The 7701-nt window shown below is 44.4% G+C and overlaps 1 pseudogene; it reads left to right on the top strand.

The window, feature by feature from the left end:
- Positions 1 to 3563: 3563 nt before the first annotated feature.
- LOC108530708 (nucleosome assembly protein 1-like 1) lies at positions 3564 to 7109 on the top strand (annotated as a pseudogene).
- The last annotated feature ends 592 nt before the right edge of the window (positions 7110 to 7701 follow it).

Here is a 7701-nt window from a genome sequence, read left to right as displayed (position 1 = left end):
ATACGTAATATTGGAACAGACCTTTCCCATGAGGTTGCTACCTGGACAAAATAAGTCTTCTCTAACCTTCAATATTTTCAAGCATCTTTAGGAGCAACCATGTTTTACTGCTATGTCTCTTCCTTCAGTCTTGAGCACTGTCACATACCAGGTAGGAGCTGCTCTGTGACTGCATCCTGAAGTGAAGAGAGAATGGAGTATATTCTCTTCACTCTCCTCTCATGTGTCTCTCCCCAGAAAGTATTGCACTCACTGACAAGTAGGGGATATAAGAAAACGCCATCGCTTCTGCTACCCTACTTTACAATATATTTGGGTTTGGAGAATTGCCACAGAAGCTGAAACACCATGACTAATGCCACAGTTTTCACCCCACCAAAATATGTAAAAGACAGAGAAAGTTACAAAATCCTTTAATCAGTGAAATCATCATCATAACTGATATTTTCATTGGATTAGAAGTTTTATACCTCTGAACTATTCACTGTGGGAAGATTTCAGAGGTGTGAATTTATGCCTTTCTTTTGGAAAGTGAAAACAAAGGCAGAAAAGAAGGATGCACGTGGCTTCCTGAATTGCAGGCTCCTTTCCAAGACAATAAATCACAGAAAAGAGTATGCATGGATATTGAACCTATGTCAACTGATGCCCTTAAAACAATTTGTCCCCATGTAGCTTTTGGAAAGGTGTCCTATTCTCCAACAGGTACCAGAACCCCAATGTTGCCGTAGATGTCAAAGCAACTGGGAAGGTTATACGTAATTCACAATTCTTGAAAAGTAAGACATTTTATTCTCTACTATGTGCATGAATTTTCTATTACCATATAACAAACATCAGCAGAAGAAAAATACACATTTATTACTTCACAGTTTCCATGGGTCTAAGTACACACAATCCCAGCATATCTTCACTGGGTCTTCAGCTCAGGGTCTCACGTGGCTGCCTCAAGATGTCAGCTGGTGCTGCAATCTGAGGCTGAGCTCCTCTTCCAAGCTCACTGGTTACTGACAGGATCCAAGTCGTAGGATTGTAGGACTGAGGCTCTCTCTCCCAGAGGCTGCACATGTTCCCTGCTATATGACCCTCTCCACCATGTGGCAGTTTGTTTCCTCAAAGCCAGCAGGACAATGTCTCTGCTGCTGCTTTTCTCTCTACCTCTAGACCCTCCTCTAAAAGGCTCAACTGACTAGGTCAGGCCTACCAAAGTAATCTCCCTTTTGGTTAATCTAAAGTGAACTAATTAGGGGGCTTAATTACATCTGTAAAATTCCTTTACCTTTGCAATATAATGTAACATAATCCAAAAAGTAATATTCCATCATTTTTGCTATGGTCTACTGGTTAGACACAAGCTACAGGCTCCACCCATAGTCAAGAAAAAAGAGTTTTACAAGGGGTGAGTCATTGGGCATCATCTTAGAATTCTGCCTACCACACTATTTAAGCCAAATATAAAATTAAAATTATGAGTATAACAAATAAGGAGTGCTTTCTTCAAGTTTTAGAATACAAAATTTAAAGGATGGCCCCTAGAGCACTCATTATTTAGTGATTCTTAGAAGGATTACCAGGGAAATTAGCTTACAATATAGATTTTCCTAGCCCCACTCCTAGAGATTCTAATTCAGCTGGCAAAGAGTTGACCAGGAATCAGCATTTTAGATAAGTTCTCCCTGATGATTCTGATATAAGCTCCGACCACACATTGAAAACCCCTAAATAGTGCTTCCATAATTAAAGAATGACTTACATTTTCCTAAGTCTCTGCAGTTTGGGCCAAAGAATTCCTCCAAATGGGCTTCTTAGCCCCTTTGTTTTATATAAGCTATATTTCACAGGCTCCACCTCTCTGCTTAGCACCTAACATATTGAGAAACCTTTATATAGGTTCAGGAAGTACCCTTCTGTGTAGAGTCTTTCTTGTAAGAGTAAGCAGACAGCCTTCTCTCTGCTGTAAACCAAATATAAATTTTTAAAATAGCATGGAGTGGATAGAAGCCTGGTTTCTTCTCCAACCGGAGTTTCTACCATTCTTGAGAAAAGAATGGGAAAGGACAAAAGTCTAACTCTAAAGCAGGCCAAGAAACTCCCTTAAGCAGTGACCACCTCATTAGTATGTTCCCTACTAAGACTCTTGCTGGTTTCTGAGGATAGGACCTCCTTGGACACTCTTTGATCAAAATAGGGTGGGAAAGCAGTGGTGGCCCCAATGATGTGCCTCTGTATTTTCCAGATAGACTCTACCTAACTTATGAAACACAGCAAATGTTCAAGGTGGTATGTAACTTGGGCTAGATTGAATTGTAAGACCTTCAAGTGCCTTCTTTTCAGAGAAGAAAAACACTGGGAAAAGTTCTAGAAGTTACTGAGGGACATCAGGACATCAGTAGATATCATCAGCATCAGTTACAGATACCCAAAGAGTAATAAGGTGCCATAAAGACAAGAGGGAAGAAACCCACAGCACTTGATTCACTGAACTAATAGCTATTGAGTGCTTATAATGTATTGCTAATGCTCTAACCATTATCATGGCCCCTCTACATTTTGCACTAGAGAGAAGAGGTTTGCTCTCTCACTGCCTGGTTTTGCCCCTTCTTGAAAAGCTTATAAAACCATACTCCTCTCAGCATAGGATCACCTGTGATCAAAAGTAAGAAGGGTGCTTTGACAATTGTTCCTTCCTCCCTCTTAACCCAAGGATACCAAACCAGGCCAATTACAGTTCCCCCTTGCAACTTGACCTTGACTTCTAAGGAAAATTCTCAAAGATAGAAAAAGGGGCAGATCAGTGTGGCTCTTAGGAAGCAGGGAATAATGCATATGGCTCAGTCCCCATGTGGGTAACCCAGAGAGAATAGATAAAATAAAGGAACAAAGATTTGCAGCCTCATAAGATGGCTGAGGTTGAAACATGCACTGTTCTACTTTCCCCGCATGTTAAACTGGCAGTTCACACTGGCTGACCCAAGTGAAATATCTGAGTAGGAAAAATGTGACTGCGTCAACCCAACCTTCCAGGTCATATCTACATTCTCTCCCCCCCCATAACCTTTCCTGTGTGTCCATCTTATCCTTCCTGGATTCCACATACTATATCTTTGAGTTCTCTTCCTATTAAAAAAAGCTCTCGGGAAAGAACCAGAAAGCCATTTATATGACCTTAAAACACAGGTTGATTTTTTTAATCTTTATTTTTATTGTAGTTTAACAAATTATAGTTGTATATATTTATGGAGTACAATGTGATGCTATGATTTATGAATATAGTGTGAAATAAATCAACCTAATTAACATATTCATGACCTCAAATACTTATGTTTTGTGGTGAGAACACTTGAAACTTTCAGTGATTTAGAAATGTGCAATGGATTATTATTTACTATATTTGAAAATGTTAGTGATGAAAGTTACCTAATCAGTTGTCACTACCGTATCTAGAAACTGATCTTGAAAATGTGTGATGGCTTTTTTAGTGCCATCTGCTCGTGGAGCCACCACTGCCACCCTGAGTTAACGCCTGTGCAGCTCTGGCCACCTGGCTCCCCATACTAGCTGCTGATATTTGGAGTTCTTACAACATGGCAGACATTGACAACAAAGAACCGTCTGAACTTGATCAAGATTTGGATGATGTTAAAAAAGTAGAAGAAGAAGAAACTGGTGACGAAACAAAAATCAAAGCACATCAGCTAACCTTTCAGATGATGCAAAATCCTCAGATTCTTCAGCTCTTCAAGAAAGACTTGATGGTATAATAGAAACACCAACAATGTATCCAACAGGATACACTGAAAGCCTGCCTCGGGTAGTTAAAAGACAAGTGAATGCTCTCAAAAACCTGTAAGTTAAATGTGCACATATAGAAGCCCAATTCTATGAGGAAGTTCACAATCTTGAAAGGAAGTATGCCGTTCTCTGTCAGCCTCTATTTGATAAGTGGTTTGAGATTATTAATGCAATTTATGAACCTACAGAAGAAGTGAATGGAAACCAGATGAATAACATGAGATCTCAGAGGAGTTGAAAGAAAAGGCCAAGATTGAAGATGAGAAAAAAGATGAAGAAAAGAAGATGCCAAAGGAATGCCTGAATTTTGGTTAATTGTTTTAAGAATGTTGACTTGCTCAGTGATATTGAGAGGTGACAATGTGCTAGCAGCCCTCACTCTCAGTGCCTCCTCAGCCTCGTTGTCCACTCTGGTAGTGCTTGAGGAGCCCTTCAACCTGCAGCGGCACTGTGGGAGCCCCTCTCTGGGCTGGCTGAGGCTGGAGTCTCCTCCCTCTGCTTGCCGGAAGGTGTGGAGGGAGAGGCGCCTGTGGGAACCCGGGCTGCCTATGGCGCTCAGGGGCCAGTGCGAGTTCCAGTGGGCAAGGGTGCAGTCTCTGAGGGCCCCGCACACGGAGCGGCAGGCCAGCGCTGCAGACCCAGAGCAGTGAGGGGCTTAGCACTCCGGCCAACAGCTGCGGAGGTTGGGCAGGGTCCCCAACAGTGCCGGCCGCTGGCGCTTCACTCAAATTCTCACCGGGTGTAGCTGCCTCCCTGCCGGGCAGGGCTCTGGACCTGCAGCCCGCCATCTCTGAGCTCCCCGCACTGCGGTGGGCTCCCTCACGGCCTGAGCCTCCTGGACAGGTGCTGCTGCTGCTCCCATGGCGCCCAGACCCATGGACAGCCCAACGGCTGAGGAGTGCAGGCGGGCTGGGGACTGGCGGGCAGCTCCGCCTGCAGCCCCTGTGCAGGATCCACTGAGTGAAGCCAGCTGACAGGATACACTGAAAGCCTGCCTCGGGTAGTTAAAAGACAAGTGAATGCTCTCAAAAACCTGTAAGTTAAATGTGCACATATAGAAGCCCAATTCTATGAGGAAGTTCACAATCTTGAAAGGAAGTATGCCGTTCTCTGTCAGCCTCTATTTGATAAGTGGTTTGAGATTATTAATGCAATTTATGAACCTACAGAAGAAGTGAATGGAAACCAGATGAATAACATGAGATCTCAGAGGAGTTGAAAGAAAAGGCCAAGATTGAAGATGAGAAAAAAGATGAAGAAAAAGAAGATGCCAAAGGAATGCCTGAATTTTGGTTAATTGTTTTTAAGAATGTTGACTTGCTCAGTGATATTGAGAGGTGACAATGTGCTAGCAGCCCTCACTCTCAGTGCCTCCTCAGCCTCGTTGTCCACTCTGGTAGTGCTTGAGGAGCCCTTCAACCTGCAGCGGCACTGTGGGAGCCCCTCTCTGGGCTGGCTGAGGCTGGAGTCTCCTCCCTCTGCTTGCCGGAAGGTGTGGAGGGAGAGGCGCCTGTGGGAACCCGGGCTGCCTATGGCGCTCAGGGGCCAGTGCGAGTTCCAGTGGGCAAGGGTGCAGTCTCTGAGGGCCCCGCACACGGAGCGGCAGGCCAGCGCTGCAGACCCAGAGCAGTGAGGGGCTTAGCACTCCGGCCAACAGCTGCGGAGGTTGGGCAGGGTCCCCCAACAGTGCCGGCCGCTGGCGCTTCACTCAAATTCTCACCGGGTGTAGCTGCCTCCCTGCCGGGCAGGGCTCTGGACCTGCAGCCCGCCATCTCTGAGCTCCCCGCACTGCGGTGGGCTCCCTCACGGCCTGAGCCTCCTGGACAGGTGCTGCTGCTGCTCCCATGGCGCCCAGACCCATGGACAGCCCAACGGCTGAGGAGTGCAGGCGGGCTGGGGACTGGCGGGCAGCTCCGCCTGCAGCCCCTGTGCAGGATCCACTGAGTGAATGGGGATCCGTTCAGGATCCCCTGAACGGATGGGGACTTGGAGAACTTTTATATCTAGCCAGAGGATTGTATGTGCACCAATCAGCACTCTGTATCTAGCTAACCTATTGGGGACTTGGAGAACTTTTCCGTCTAGCACTCTGTGTCTAGCTCAAGGATTGTAAAGGCACCAATCAGCACTCTGTGTCTAGCTCAGGGTTTGTAAATACACCAGTCAGTACTCTGTGTCTAGCTCAAGGTTCGTAAATACACCAATTGGTACTCTGTATCTAGCTAACTCTGTGTCTAGCTAACCTAGTGGGGACTTGGAGAACTTTTCTGTCTAGCACTGTGTCTAGCTCAAGGATTGTAAAGGCACCAATCAGCACTCTGGAATTCCACACTGTGGAAGCTTTGTTATTTCGCTCTTTGCAATAAAACTTGCTGCTGCTTACTTTTTGGGTCCACGCTGTCTTTATGAACTGTAACACTCACTGCGAAGGTCTGCAGCTTCACTCCTAAAGCCAGCAAGACCACGAACCCAGCGGGAAGAAGGAACAACTCAAGAGGCGCTGCCTTTAAGAGCTGTATCTCTCACTGCCAAGGTCTGCAGCTTCACTCCTGAAGCCAGCCAGACCACGAACCCACCGGGAAGAAGGAACAAACTCCGGACACACCATCTTTAAGAACTGTAACACTCACCGCGAGGGTCCGCGGCTTCATTCTTGAAGTCAGCGAGACCAAGAACCCACCAATTCTGGACACAGTATGCTTCAGGAACGTGATGAGCCTATTCTGAAGCACTTGGAAGATATTAAAGTGAAGTTCTCAGATGCTGGCCAGCCCACGAGTTTTGTCTTAGAATTTCACTTTGAAACCAATGAATATTTTAAAAATGAAGTGCTGACAAAGACATATAGGATGAGGTCAGAACCAGATGATTCTGATCCCTTTTATTTTGATGGACCAGAAACTATGGGTTTTACAGGGTGCCAAATAGATTGGAAAAAGGAAAGAATGTCACTTTGAAAACCATTAAGAAGAAGCAGAGAGACAAGGGACGTGGGACAGTTCGTACTCTGACTAAAACAGTTTCCAATGACTCTTTCTTTAATTTTTTTTGCCCCTCCTGAAGTTTCTGAGAGCGGAGATCTGGATGATGCTGCTGAAGCAATCCTTGCTGCAGACTTCGAAATTGGTCACTTTTTACCTGAGTGTATAATCCGAGGATCAGTGTTATACTTTACTGGGGAAGCTACTGAAGAAGATGATGATTATGATGAAGAAGGTGAAGAAGCGGATGAGGAAGGAGAAGTAGAAGGAGATGAGGAAAACGATCCAGACTACAAGCCAAAGAAGGATTAAAATCCAGCAGAGCACAAGCAGTAATGAAGCAGGATGTATGTGGCCTTGAGGATAACCTGCACTATAGTACCCTAAACACAACTCTTATTTACTTACAGCCTTATGTTTTTGTATTTTCTTGGTAGACTAGGTTAATTTTTTTAAAGGACAGGAAACTGATATTTTAAAGACCAATTTGTTCTACCTGGCATTTTAACTAGTTTTTCTGCCCGAGATGCTGAATGCACAAATTCTGTCACACATGTTCATTCATTGCTACATAATTTGGTTCTTCTGGAATATTTTTATGTGGCCCTTGGAGTACAGCTATGAAAATTAACAACTGTTAAAGGAAACACTTTTTTGTGATTTTTTTCTTGAAGAACCAAAGTATTTTTTCAGCTGGTTGTTGAATAGGGTTAAGTCCACTCAGATTAGCTGTGCCTTTCATTACTTTGTTATAGAAATGCAGTGACTTCTAACTGGTGTGAGATGGTATCTCATTGTGGTTTTGATTTGCATTTCTCTGATGGCGAGTGATGATGAGCATTTTTTCATGTGTCTGTTGGCTGTATGAATATCTTCTTTTGAGAAATGTCTGTTCATATCCTTTCCCCACTTTTTGATGGGGTTGTTT

This window comes from Rhinopithecus bieti, unplaced genomic scaffold, assembly GCF_001698545.2.
Source record: "Rhinopithecus bieti isolate Rb0 unplaced genomic scaffold, ASM169854v2 scaffold_7398, whole genome shotgun sequence".
NCBI lineage: Eukaryota > Metazoa > Chordata > Mammalia > Primates > Cercopithecidae > Rhinopithecus > Rhinopithecus bieti.
This window is presented reverse-complemented; position numbering and strand designations above follow the sequence as displayed.